The following is a 14,520-nucleotide window of genomic DNA, read 5'->3' on the forward strand; positions in this document are numbered from 1 at the left end:
GAAATTAAGCTTGCAATAACGTTTCCCCCCCCCCCCTCCCAAATTTATGGTTTAACTTTTAAGACTATTTGTGTGTGTGTTGAATTGTAGACCTTTTTCTGCGTACGTTCAGAAACAAGGAATACCACTATGGTCGGTGGCTATATGCACCTCCTCCAATTTCCTCAAAGTCTAAAAAGTCTAAATCTTCAAATATTTCGGTCTCTTACGTGTTGGTTTTGGATACATCTTTTTTTTGTGTGTGTGAGTGTATTTCTTTTATGTAGTTTTTTTTATAGCTACTTGTAATTTCTCTTTGAGAGACGATTCTCTTTCAGTATTAACATTATCTTCAACACTTCCCTCTTGATCAGGATATGTTGTTTCTGTTTGCTTTTTATCAACTTCTTAGCTTGAAATTTACGATGAATTTAATTAAATTTGATCTTTGTTAGGTTAGTTTCTTTTTAAAATTCTTTATAATTATGTAAATATCTAAAAATAGTTTCCAGTTCACTATGCCTTTCTTCTATGCAAATGTATAAGGCAACCTATATGATGTCTAAATATTATCTCATCATACAGCTAAATAACAAGACAGGGCAGTCCAGCAATATAGGGAACAACAAATGGCAATTTGTTGAAAGGTTTTTTTCTCGAAATGCAGTACAACTGTAACAAATAGTTAAACATATATATTTTTGTAATTGATAGTTGGAATAAATTACTCATAGTTGAAATACATTTAATTAGACTTGAAATTAACTTCTATAAATGGGAAAAAGTGATCCAAGAAGTGGAAGAAATAAAAACAAGGTGTACATGATGCGGGCAAAAATGCGATTCATCACACCATCCAGGGATGAGAATATCATTCAGTATGCTTTCTGCTGCTTTTATTTATGATATTCCAATAATTAGTACTTTTGAAGCCAAATTTTTTCACCAATAGATTGATTTGATTTTAGTGCTCTCATCAAAAAAGAAATGCACATTTTAAAATAACTATAGATACAGTAAAACCTGTAAAGTTGACCACCCTTGTAAGTTGACCACCTGTCTAAGTTGACCGCTTTTTTCAGGTACGGAATTGGCCCTTATTATATGAATCAACCTCTGTAAATTGACCACCTGTTTAAGGTGACCACTAAAGTAGTGCACTGCAGGTGGTCAACACAGGTTTCACTGTATCTAATACTTTGAATTAAAAACCTTTAGTTAAAAACTATTAATTATTTTTAGCTTACATTGAAAACAACGATATTTTACCTTAGCAAATACCGGTATTTCGAAGTTGAAAAACTGCTCAAAATACCGGTATTCGATATACCGGTATTGTGATCACTATAATCTCATACATTGTGAGATTCGCGGCGTCGCTTTTGTAAGCAGCTTCACGTGAGGCAGTGAGAAGACAAGGGATGTAAGTGCCAAAATTAAAAATTTGGAGATAACCAATAAAAATGATAGGTAAAAATCTCCTTTGTCTTAGGGTAAGAGGTAGTACTAGCAGCCCTAGTAAAAGGTGCTGCTATACAGCTCTACAGCTCACGATTCAGAAAACAAAATCAATGAAAGCCTACCTAGGACAGCAACTTTAAACGCGTTTTACTCAAAACGAAAATGTCTACTTACATCCCTTTGCTTCTCACTGTCTCATTTCGAAAGTTTTTACAGTAACTTCTCTTGATTTTCGAACGTTATTTTAAAGAACAGTTTCTTTCTCTTCCTAGTCGATTTTTCGCAAAACTATTTTTTATTTTGCATTGAATAATACGTTCTTCGTAAATTCGGAATGCGTGTATGTAATTTCTACTATTCCTAATTTGTATCATTTGTGTCGAAATTAATGTTGACTTTAAAATGATAACTGGTGTCTCAAGCTATTATCTATTGCTGTTTACATAAAAGAAAATTCCAAACGTTTTGTACCCCAAGTTAGGGAGGAGGGGTGGACAATAAATATTTTTTATTTTTTATTTTTAAGGGACATATTTACAATCTATAGTTTGTCCTGAGGAATAGAGGCTCTTCCTAAGAATACAATACTTTGTTCAAATTGAAAACATATGATTAATATGCTACTAAAGGTAAAAACCTAAAACTGTCTTTAGTATAGGCCCTTGCAGACACAGCGAATTTTATAAGTACGGGAGTACATTTTTTAAAGAACTTGAAGACGATTTTAGGCTATCTTGAGTGACTAGGAGGGAGGGGGGGGATTCTGATCTCTTCCCTCGCGTAAATGGTTTGGAATTGCAGTTTCAAGGACACCGTTTTAGTAGAATTTCGTCAACGTTTGTGGAACGGTGAGAAGAAGTTTGGACCGTGGTAATGTCAGGGAAAAGAATGCTTCCCGGAAAAAAATCTTTAACTGATGTCTTCAAATGTCTTCAAGACGCAAATTAAAGCCATCTTTAGCAAACTTAGAGCGAAAGTTTGAGGTTCTCTCCCAGAAATTTTGCAAAATTTAAAACGTTTTTTAAATGTCCTTAAAACATTATTTCAGACTTCTCTTTTATTGACTTAAGGAGGAACGAAAGGGTTCAGAGGTTCTCTCAGTATTTTTCTTTTTTTTGAACTGATAAAATCCAAAGAACTCAGTCATGAACTTCCTTTGGAGGCTTCAGAAAAAGATCTCTCTCTCCCCCCCCCCCCAAATTGCAGTCTTAAAAACAAAGTTTTACGCTATCTAGGGGGATTCTCTTCCTGAATTATTTTCCTCAAACTGGAGCCTTTATGAAGCAAGTTTAGGTCATCTTTGAATTTAAAGGAAGGAGGGAGTGCGCTTGGGGTTTTTCTCTCGGAAATTTTTTTCAAATTTGAAGTTTTAAAAACTGAAATTTTAAATAATATTTGGTGACGTTAATGTTCGGGTAATCTCATCCAGAATGTTTTGAAATTAAAATCTCAACATTGAGGCAATCTTTGATGATGAAAAAATTTGATCGCCCCCTCCCCCTCCCTTGCCCCCCCGATTCGCCGCCACTGGGCACTTAACTGTACTTAATGTTCAGATATTGTTTTTCCCTTTACAATATTGCAAAAGTTAAGTTTTTTAAAAATGATATGATATCCCCCCCCCTGACTCTTTTTCTATTTTTCTTTCACCTTAATAATGTTTAGCTTCGTAGAAACTAATTTAAGGTTATTTATCGGCTTCTTTAAGAAACCTCGTTGCACTGATTTTGATAAGATTTAACGACTTTCCGAAACATAAAAACTTCCCGCTTTATTTATTGACAAACATTCCGATAGTAGAACCTCACCATAGAGCGGAAACGTTTAACGATGTATTTCTCACCTTTCTTTTGTGCATGGACCATCCCATAATAACTCAAACTGACCCGCAAACTGCAATAAAACCCACCTCTTTACGACATCTCCAGAACTTTGGCAATGCTTTGGCAAAAGCTATAACGATATATTTACCTCGGTTTTATTTCTTTTCTTTCATTTTTGGTGGGGCCTGATAACCAACCACAACCCCTACGTTTCCTCCCAAAAAGCTGGTCATCTATGTATTTGAAAATGTATCCCCAAACTGACACAGAACGCCATTTATCTAAAACCAGTGCGTAGTCCAGTTTCGTGAATGGACATACGTGGGTTCATCCAAGCGTATTGGCATACCATGTGTGCTACCTGTCAGAAGGAAAATTTAGGGGATTTTTTTTCCTTTCCCGCTCCTTCATGCACAGTATGCAGTCTATTATCGGGGAGGAAGGCTGTTCCCGGTCTTGCTAGCCGGCGTGGCTCCTTCGAAGGAAGAATCCCCCTCTTCCGAATGTTCGATTTCATCTCTTCTTGCTCACGTCTTTGAGGGGGGATACAGAAAAAAATATTCATGTTTCTTAAAAGTCTGTTCCAGACAGAAACATTAGATTTTTTGGAATGGGATGTCCTAAAAGCATGTGAATAGCTGAAAAGACTTAATATCGATCATTCTCATCCAAAAAGTGAGACTATTCTGATAAACAAGAAGTTTCTTTTTAAGTTATCTTTTTTTTTTTTTTTTTTTTTTTGTATCACATTTTAACAATTTAGAACAAGAATCGCTTCATCAATGGCTCCAACGGACTGTTTTTAAATCGTTTTTAGTTTTTTTCAAAACTTCCAGTGTTGCCACTAAATTAAAAAAAAGCACAAAATAAATCAATAAACAAACAAATAAATAAAATTAAATGGCATAAGTAGATGTAAAAAATTACTGATTTACCATAGATGGTACAATATTGAATATTTTGGAAAACAATATTTTGGAAAACGTTTTTTGGGTTAGAAAAATTTCCAGAAACATTTTTAAATCTCAATAAAATTACATTTGATCTTAATGCATAGATAAAACGACATACATTCTGAAAAAATTCTGTGAACATTAATGTATATGACATAATAGGCGAGTACAAAATAAGCAAGAAATGTGTTTTTTTCTTATGTAACTAAAATGCACTACTTCAACACACCATCAAAAACATTTTTTTTTTAAGAATAAGTCAGCATTTTCATTCAGTTTTTCTTTTTCTTATAATTAAGTAAACTGAAGAGTGTTTAATTTAAAACTACTTATAATATACATATTACAACAAAAATAATTGTCGAATTTTAATTAAAAAAATTAAGAAAACACTCCCTTTAGGTTTGGTTGGTTGGAACCTTTAAACCTGTCTTGCCGTATGGAGTAAAACTTACAGTTCCTATGTTTATGAGGTTTCGTGTTTAGGTTTTGCTAGTATTTGAAATACACAGGCGCAGAGACAAGAATAAGGCAATGGAGGCATCCCCCCCCCCTCTTCCGCCGAATGTTATACAAAATTATATGAGAAACAAACCAGGAATTTATAATTTCCCCTGTAGAATACCTTTTTCTAGAGAAATTAAAATAATAAATAAATAGCCGTTTTCTCAACAAAATCCTATAAATGCTAACATCTAGCAAATTTGATTTTTGTGCAGGTATACAATATATAATGCAAGAAGTGCCACAAGAAACCCTTTCTTTTAAAACCCTTAGCACTTTTACTGATTTCGATTTCGATTTGGCGTTTCAGAAGATTCTGTTCCAACAAAAGTTTTGAAGAAGTTTACAAACCAATAACAAACAACCTGCTCAAAGAATAATTATAAATCAATAGCACTTTTCTCAACATAATCCTATCTATGCAACATCCAGCAAATTTCATTTTTGTGCAGGTATTCAATATAACAAGTGCCACCAAAAAAAAAAAAAAAAACCCTTCTTTTAAAACCCGCAGTATTTTTACTGATTTCGATCTCGATTGGCGTTTCAGAAGATTCTGTGTTCCAACAAGTTTTGAAGAAGTTTACCAAACACAAACAAACTGCTTGAAGTAATTCGTAAGTGGCATTATGTAAATTTTGTGCCAAACCCCCTACATCTTTGTGTGACCCTGGTCGAAAAGGTGCATACCACCACCGCTTTCCCCCGCAACCACACCTGTGCTACGGAATTTCTCTCTGCTGCGGCTCAAATTATTACTTCCCCCAAGGATCGGTGGGAACTCCGAGAAGGACATTTCGCTGTGACGATATTCCTCAGCTTCCTACGACCCTCCCGCGCCATATTTCACCTACGGCCTCCTTTACATGACGCCCCCCCCCCCTCACTTTTTCAAAAACCCACTGCTCTGTCAGGCATCACTATTCAATGGTTTGTTGGGGCTTTCGGCCTTTTGTTGCAGGTATTAAACGATGGGGTGACATATTTGGCGATCGATCCCTGAAAATGGTCCCTCGGGATGTAGTTACTTTGTTGCAGTATTATTCTGGTTCTTTGCCAGTTTCTGCACCAGACGAAACTGGACTTAATTATCTTCCACTTTCAGGGATCGTGGCATAATGTGGTCCTGTGCCGGAAGTTTGTGCTGGCCTTCTTCTTTCTATACACCGCAACATTGTTCTCACAATACACCATACAACTATATTTTAAGCAGTTTTTATGTTTTTTAGTATGCATTACATGACAGGGGCGGATCTAGAGGGGGCCATGGGGGCCATGACCCCTCCCAAAGCCTTGTGATTGTAGGAATTTTTTTAAGAAAAAAAATGAAAAAAATATTATGAGAAGATAAAAAAATTTTAACACATGTATTTTACTGAAAAAAAAAGTACAGGTCTTAATAGGGAGATAAATTATATCCCTATCCTCAAAACAAAACTTTTATTTCCAAAATGTTTCTCCATCTTTTATAACATTTCTTGATTTCAACTACAGACACTTGGACGACCTCTAAATGCTGCGGTTCTCGGAGTATACCTATTGTTCACAAGACCAAAGAGAGCTAAATTTTCGTTTTTTACGGCTTTAATTTCGAAACTAGGAGGAGAATCCCCTTTTCCCATGTCCTTTCACAAATGCCTTGAAATGTAGCAAAAAATTGCATTTTAAGTCTTTTATTTGGAAAAAATGTCAACGGAAACTAGCTTATCCAGCCCTTATCCCTTAACGTGCTTAAAAGCAACTTAAATGAATTTTTTTGGGACTTCAATTACAAACGAGTTTGGATAGGACCCCCTCCCTCCCTAGTTTATATCGTGATGATAGCTTTAAAAGGAGGTTTTTGGAAGAGCTCACGAATCTTCCATCCCTTTCTAAAATATGTATAAATATAGTTAAAAAGCCTATTTTTGGAGCCTCAAAGGAAAAATACTTCCAGGAAGGAAGTATTCTAAGCACCTTCACATTTCCTGAAATGTAAGCAAACATTACATAAAGGTGCATTTTTAGGCTGGACAGCTGAAGAGCTAGAAGAGCACCCCTCCTCTTCTAATTTCTCAATGTATAATGACAGAATATTTTGATTTCTAAGCTTTATTTTCAAAAAGTATTTTGGGGCCAGCGCCCGAAACCTGACCTTTCTCCGTACATCATCAAAAATAGACAAAATGCGTTTTTAGTTTCCTAATTTTCAAAAATTACTCGGAAATTTAAGTTTTGAAACATTCTCGAGGGAGATTCCTAAATCCACCCCCCCCCCCCCTCACCTAATGTCTCGATACCCCGAAAATTGAGTTCTTAAAACTTTATTTTACTAAAATTTCTGGGGAGTTTTCAGGGTCCAATTTCCCAATAGGCAGAGTAGGCTGTTGCCTAAGGCGGCAAACTTTTCAGGGGCGGCAAATTTGCTATTATAATACACATTTTTTGAATTAAATTGTTGTTCTTGAAAGTAAAATATTAGCATTTTTTCATTTTCCAGAGACAATTTTTTCTTGTAATTTAATAATGATTACTTTCACACATCTTATGAAAGTCAAATGTTTTTCAATCATGGTATTTGTCGAATCGTCAGCAAAATTTGCCGAATAAAAACTTTTTTGGGAGATCATTGTGATCATTTCATCGGGGCGCCTCAGAATGTGAAACGCCATCATTTCTTGATAAGTTTGACAGTTTGAATCTGGGGAACACTTTTTACGTTTTTTTTAAGTCAAGGATATTTTGCTTCTTTTAGGGGGGAAAGGGCGGCAGATTTAAAATTTGCCTAGGCATGGAGCTAAATTCGGCCCTGGGGAGTTTGTTCAAAAAATTCGGATGGCCCCTCCCAAAACAATCGGCTGGATCCGCCACTGTTACATGAACGTATTGGTAAATGCCATTTACATCTATGTATTTAGCCTGGTTTCATCAATATGCATTTTATTTTGTATAATGAATAGAGCTAAAACTGCTCAATTTTGTTTCTTATTTTTATGTAATAGTATTTACCCTATTTACACAATTTGCATAATTATAAGACTATAAACTAATTTATAATGCATATGTACTGAAAAATGTTGTTTTTCGTAACTTAGACTAACAAATGCAATTTCTGTTACATACGATGAAATTTTGAAAAAAATTGAACCCTAAACCTTGAGGACCCCTCGGCCTCCTCTCAGCTCCATGAACATTTTGCCGCGCAGAGGAAGAACTTCAAAGAGTTTTTGTTACAATGACAAGATAATTTGCTATGATACAAATATAAGTTAACACATTATTTCTTATTTAAAATTTTAAAATGAGATTTGAGACTTTTTTAAAGAGAAAATAGTACGTTACCTATTTGATGGTTTTTGAGGAAAGGAGGCAATTTGTAAAGCATCAGATAATTCCTCGCCATAGATGAAATTAGCGCTTGAAAGTCAAAAGTACAAACATGTATTTGTACCAAAACGTGTATAATACACACCAATTAATTTAAATCAACCTTGAATTAATATTAGATTTGGTTTAAAACATTGAAAAAACGCTCGACATTATTGAACCGTAAAGTAAGAAATTATAACGACAAATAGCAAAAACTGCAGATTACTGCAGACGCGTGTTTCGCGAATAGAAGAAACGCCTTCTTCAATGCAAAAGAAATGAGCTTATGGATGAAAAACATCCAACAAATTTCGACCCATTTGTCGGATCTTTTCATCCATAAGCTCATATTTCATGCATTGAAAAAGGTGTTCCTTGTAACGACACGTGTCTGCAGTAATCTGAAATTTGTGCTATTTGACGTTATTACTTCTTATTTTACTTTTTATGCACAAAGGTATTTATTTCGCTTAATAGCAGACAGGTTAACCATAAAACGTTCTCTCAGTTAGCCATTTAATAACAAAGCTCTGATAAAAAAAATTTATTTTGTTTCTAGGAAGGAAAGGGACCTAAATTCTAAAAAAAAGAGGGGGGAGGGATTAATTGACAATAGGATCATTCCATATCAATCACCTAAATTTAATGCCTCCAATTTTTTCCATAATTTTTTTTTTTTTTTTTTTTTTTTTTTTTTTTTTTACGAACAGATATCAATGAGAAAAGCCCAAATTAATTTTTTTTATAGATTTTTTGAATGAAAATTACGCTTTGGAGATTTTTTTTTTTCAAAAATTCGATTTTTGATCATTTTTCAGGGTCACCGTTTTGGCATGAATTGAGAAAATCTCTCTAATTTCTTGATTTTTCAATCAATTAAGCTGAATTTGGTATCAATTTCAAGTTAATATTTTTCTCTTTCAGCGTGAACGACAGAAAGTATTCTATGAACAGTTGGGTGTTGCCACTCTTTACCTAAGGTCAGTTTTTATATTTTTCAATTGGGAGATTAAATAAGTTATATCTCCGAAGTACCTACTACGATCTGCATCATATTTTTTTGTAGCATATTTAAATCATTCTCTTGCTATGTAGAAAAAAGTAGAAGGGTGTTTTTTGTTGTTTTGAAATAAAAAAATAAAGTTTATTTTGCAGAAAATACAAGTTTTCTATTACTTTAAATCCCTTTTAAGCTTATAAAAGGGCCAAAAACTTTTCAGAACAATTAATACTGAACTCTCAAAGGATTTGTATCAATAGCTAATCGCTAAAAAGTTGTTTACTTTTTAAAAAGAATTGTGCAAAAACCTTCGTTTCATCAGACTTCGCAAAAATCTGAGACATGACGGCACATGGCATTAGGCGATTTGACGTGAAATGACCCAATAATGAGTAATCATCCGTTGATGTTTATTAAATTAAAATTACTTTTGCCTGTTACAAGAAAGAATTCTCACACCTACCTGTAGGAAGTTTAGAACCCTAGTTATCATACTTCATTTGATTCAAAATTAAAAATTATCGTGGTAGACGATAGATGGGCTTGTTGGCAATTTTTATTAAATAAATTTAAAAAAAAAAAAATGTGCGTCACGGGACGCTCGGCAGAAGTGATAACTTTCATAGGATTAAAATATTATTATTATTTAATCCTATGAAAGTAACAATTGGCTTATGGTAGCTATTACACGCAACGAAATTTTTGCATTGTATGTTATCTAAAAATCTTGCAAAAACTGCATCAAGTACAGTTCCGTGACTTGTAGTGGCTTTTTCTGGCTTATTAATCATTTGTAATTGTAATTTGGATTATAGAAACGATACTAAATTTTTAGCTCAATCATTTGATTGTAGTGTAAGTTTATCATTCACCGTCCTCATATTTTGGTACATTTAGAATGTGAGACTAATTATGTTTATTTTGTTGGATTTTTCCCGTCATATGGGTGAGTTTTCGAATTGTAATAACTCTCTTTTTCCTTCCTGTTTCCATTTTTTGAAATACAGTTTGTATCGTTAAAAGAACATGTTAAATTAAGATTGTTTGGATTTCTTTAAGTGAAACTGAGTTGAACAAAAGAGTGTTTTTAAGGATTTTAACTAAAGCTAAATTGGAATCTGATGACTTGGTTTTAAATTAATGCTTATTGGTATTTATTAATACTTGGTGCTTTAGTTTCACGTAATCAAATACACAGTATGTGTCATTTTATGTAAAATGCTGATTGTAATTGTACATAAATAGTTCAGATATAGTCTATCAGATGTAATTCATTTTAACGTGAGCACAGATTATAGTTGATAATGCATATATTTTCATCTTTTGTGCTAATTGAAAATACTCATAACTTGTATCATTGATAACTATGATTAAAGTTAAAGAGATTTTTGCCAAAAATATGCTCTAGGTGTTTTGCAACCCTTGCCTTACGCGTATTTATTTGCTCCTTAGCGCTTTAGAAACTGATGTCAGAGCAGAGGCGGCAAATAGGGGGGTCAAGAGGGGGCGGTAGCACCCCCAAATGTTTTGAGCAGAATGATAGAAAATGGGTGAATTCAATTTATGAAAGTTGGAAATAATATTCCTTAAAAAAAATCTCGCTGGTTCTCAGTAACTATTTGATGAAACTCGACACATTTTCAGACTAGAAAAAGTGTTTTTCGTTATTTGGAAGTAGATTTAGAAATTCATCAAGCATTTTCCGACCTTTTCAGAACATAGAAAACTGATAGAGAAACATGGTTAATTTCAACTGAAGAAGACATTTCCTCATATAGGCTAAATATTTCATACTTGTGTGCCCAGTGTAACGATGGTATGTCCAATATGAGAGGCTCGTGCAAAGTGATATGGTTGCGTGGTTTTCACAAGAAAATTCTTTGATATTTTACATTCACTTTTACGCTCACTTTTGAAGTGTATATTTATTTAATGAGTGTTCTTCGCTTTCTTCTGCTAGAAACACGTTTCAGCTGCTCAATGCTTTCATAGAAACTTCTTAAAAATGCATTTGATTATTGAATTAATAAAAACATCTCAACAAATAACTTTTATGGGGTTCTATAATTATGCAATCTTGGAGTGACACAAGATGGTATTCAAAAGTTAAAACCATAAAAACAACTCTCTCTTCAAAGCAGTGATTTGACGACTGGAAGAATTTTTGCAAAACGATTGTTTCAGTGGTGAAAAAAGCTCATGCCTTTTAGCATGTATGACTTCGTTTAAATTTTTATTCAATTTGTTTGTATTGAGGAAAGTTTTTGAAAAATGCTTTACTCTATCAAAACATCTTTAATCCACTACCCTTAATTTTCGGAGTATTCAAACCACAGTTCAATCTACAATTGATCTGTTGTGCACCATACTACCATAGTTCAATCTACAATTGAAACTGAAAATAGATTTTACATAGATGTATATTTCAATCAAGCGTGAAACTTTAAAAAAAAAGAAAAGAAACTCTTTCTTTGTGCTGATTTTAAAAAAAGCGAAAAAAAAAAAAAAGTGGCAAAAATTCACATGATGTTGTGAAGTCAAACAGTGATTTTTTAATATTTTGCATAATGTAATAGATTCAGTTTGAATGAAATTAACACAAGCTTTGATGATATTTTTCTGTAAGGTTGGCTTTATATTATTTGGATTGGATTTTGAAAACGTAAAATAAAATGTTTCAATTATGAGTAAAATTTTAGCATGAGGCAAGAAAAATTACAAGCAATATACCGGCAGACAAGTTATCACATCCGGAGACAGCAGTTTCGTCAGTCTGGAATGGTGAATAACAGACCTGGAGGCAGATGACATCTCGTTGTAGTTGCGACTGCCGACGAGACTAGATTATTCAATGATGAAAAATTAAGCTCCTCACAATTTTTGAAGCTGCTTGGGTGATTTTGAAGAGCAATATATAAAAAGTGTTTTCATACATAACTTAGTTACTTCAATTATTTTTTAACTATTTTAATCAGCTCAGCTAGTAGCGAAAGATTTTTTTATTTCTCAGGGGGTTGTTTTCGGAGCGCAATGGGCAAAAAACAAAACTTTTCTATCAAGTTGTACTGGCAAAACAGCACGACACTGGGCACTGATTGATTAGTAACACGATTCCCTGCTCTTTAGAATTCCAAAAATCATGCATTAAAACTTTTCTAAAAGCTATAAAAACTTTAGTATCGAGATGTTTTGCATTAAAACTTATTAGAAAATGAATCAAAATTTTAATTGTTTCTAAGCACTAATTTTTATTTATATTAAACTGATTTTATGACCACTTCCTGTTAGCTTATGTGTGTTTGGTACCACACTGTGGTAAAATATATTTATGAAACTCGACCCCCCAAATGAAATGCTGAAATGCCGCCCCTGTGTCAGAGTAATACAAAAACATCAATTGGACATCTCTTTCATTGTTTAAGTAGCCCGTGCAACGCCGGGCACGCAGCTAGTCTAGGATTAACGGTTGCGAAAATAAAGGTCTTGCAGGTTAAAACGGAACACCCTGTATATAATGTTGGCAGTTTGAATAGCATTAAAATAATGATTTGTTAATAAATATTGAACGTTTGAATACGTAAGAAAGAGAGAAAGGTGCTTGCTAGTTAGATTTTTATTTGAAAAAAAAAGAAAAAAAAAGTAGAACCGACTTCAAAATTGCTCTAAATGAAAAATTATTTTATTCTTTGATCACCATTCAGACTACTTTTAAACACAAGTTTTGATGTCGGCGCAAAAACAATAGATTAAATGACGCGTTGTTTCTAAATATTTCGTTTATCAGAAAAAATCTGTATCTAGGATCTATATTTTGCCCCCACCCCCTGCAAAAATCACCAGGACCCTAACAGCACACTTTTTTGGATCCCCCCTCCAAATAACTAACTTTTTAACGAGTGATTGTTTTAGAGTTAAAGTCAGTTTAGATTTTACTCTGTGATGAACAAATTAAATGTTTATTTATTATTTTTGATTTCTCGGCCGTCCTCAACCCCCGCGCTGCGGAGTTTGCGGGGATGAAGTTCGTTTAAAATATGTACACCTTTAAAATATGTTTAATCGCAAAAATGTTTTTGCATTGAAAATAAATTTAAAGATTAAATGCTGCTTTTAATATATATTGTTTACAATGTTATTGGTATTATATTGTATTATTAAACTCACCTTTCGTTAGGAGATTGCGTTATGTTGCGACGATCATCCATCTTCTGTTAGTTTCATTATTTTTTCTAGTATCACTTAACGCTTAAAGCTGACCCAAAGAGTAAACAAAATTTCCCCGAACATGCGCGCTTCTGTCGTATGCGTGAACGAAAGGAATGCCAGACAAGAGTTTCGCCGTTACGCGCGTTATGTCACAAATCGGTTTACCCTCCCAAAAGAAGTTATCTCTTCAAAAAGAAGAAGAAATGCAAATGAACTAAGGAAGTTATAAAAAAAAAATTCAAAGTGTAACTGACATTTTAAAGGAAAAAAGTGCCAGATTTGGAGTCTCCCCTCACGGCTTCCTTCGGGAACTCGAGAAAGTCTTCGTTACTATTCGGACCTTGAGAGAAAATGCATAAATAAATAAATAAATGAAGTTCAAAATTATCGATCAATCGAAAACTGATCAGATTAATACCAATTACTAATAAATATATTTTTGAAAGTTTTTTTTTTTTTATAAAACTATCAGTACCAATTTTTTACTTTATAATCATACTAAGTTATAATTTTTATGCTCATCTCTTTCAGTATAAGAAATAATTATTGCAAGTCTGAAGAGCAAATTTAATTTTAAATTGCCTTATGATTAAACTGTTTTCTAACAAACGCGAAAAAGCACTTCTGGAATGCATTTTTCTCCAAATTCCGCTATCATCTGACTCATCCTGACTCGAAAATTTTGCTTATCTTTTATATGAAAGTCCAATATTCATATCTTCTGCATCAGGACCTGCCGGAATAGCTCAGTTGGGAGAGAATTGGTCTGGTGATTGAAGATCCCTGGTTCAATTCCGGATTTCGACATGTGCCATGTTCCTCGGTAGTATAGTGGTCAGTATCCCCGCCTGTCACGCGGGAGACCGGGGTTCGATTCCCCGCCGGGGAGGCTTTTTTTTTTTTTTTAATAGAAAAGACGTGATGTTGACTTTAAAGTCATATAATAGATGCAAGTATATCTTCAATAAACTTTTCTTTTTTTTTTTTAATTATTATTTTTAAATCATCATTTTTACTGAATATTCACCAAAAAAGAGAACTTCAAATCTCTTTATATGGGGAGATAACTTTCTTTTTTCTTTTTGGAAGCTTCTTTGTATAAGATAATACTTCTTATAATCTCTTTTATATAACTTACTGCAGCAGTATTTCAAAAAGTAATTATGTTTAATTTAAAGGTTACCCAACTGAAGACAATACTTATTAGCTTTCTCTTTATTAATTACTAGTGGCACCCGCACGGCTT

At 33.6% G+C, this 14,520-nt stretch overlaps 1 non-coding gene across 1 annotated transcript; it reads left to right on the forward strand.

Annotated features, from left to right (window-relative positions):
• The first annotated feature begins 14,091 nt into the window (after positions 1-14,091).
• Trnad-guc (transfer RNA aspartic acid (anticodon GUC)) lies at positions 14,092-14,163 on the forward strand. The gene has a single exon. It is a non-coding gene; the product is annotated as a tRNA-Asp (tRNA).
• The last annotated feature ends 357 nt before the right edge of the window (positions 14,164-14,520 follow it).

This window comes from Uloborus diversus, chromosome 2 (assembly GCF_026930045.1).
Source record: "Uloborus diversus isolate 005 chromosome 2, Udiv.v.3.1, whole genome shotgun sequence".
NCBI classification, from domain to species: Eukaryota; Metazoa; Arthropoda; class Arachnida; order Araneae; family Uloboridae; genus Uloborus; species Uloborus diversus.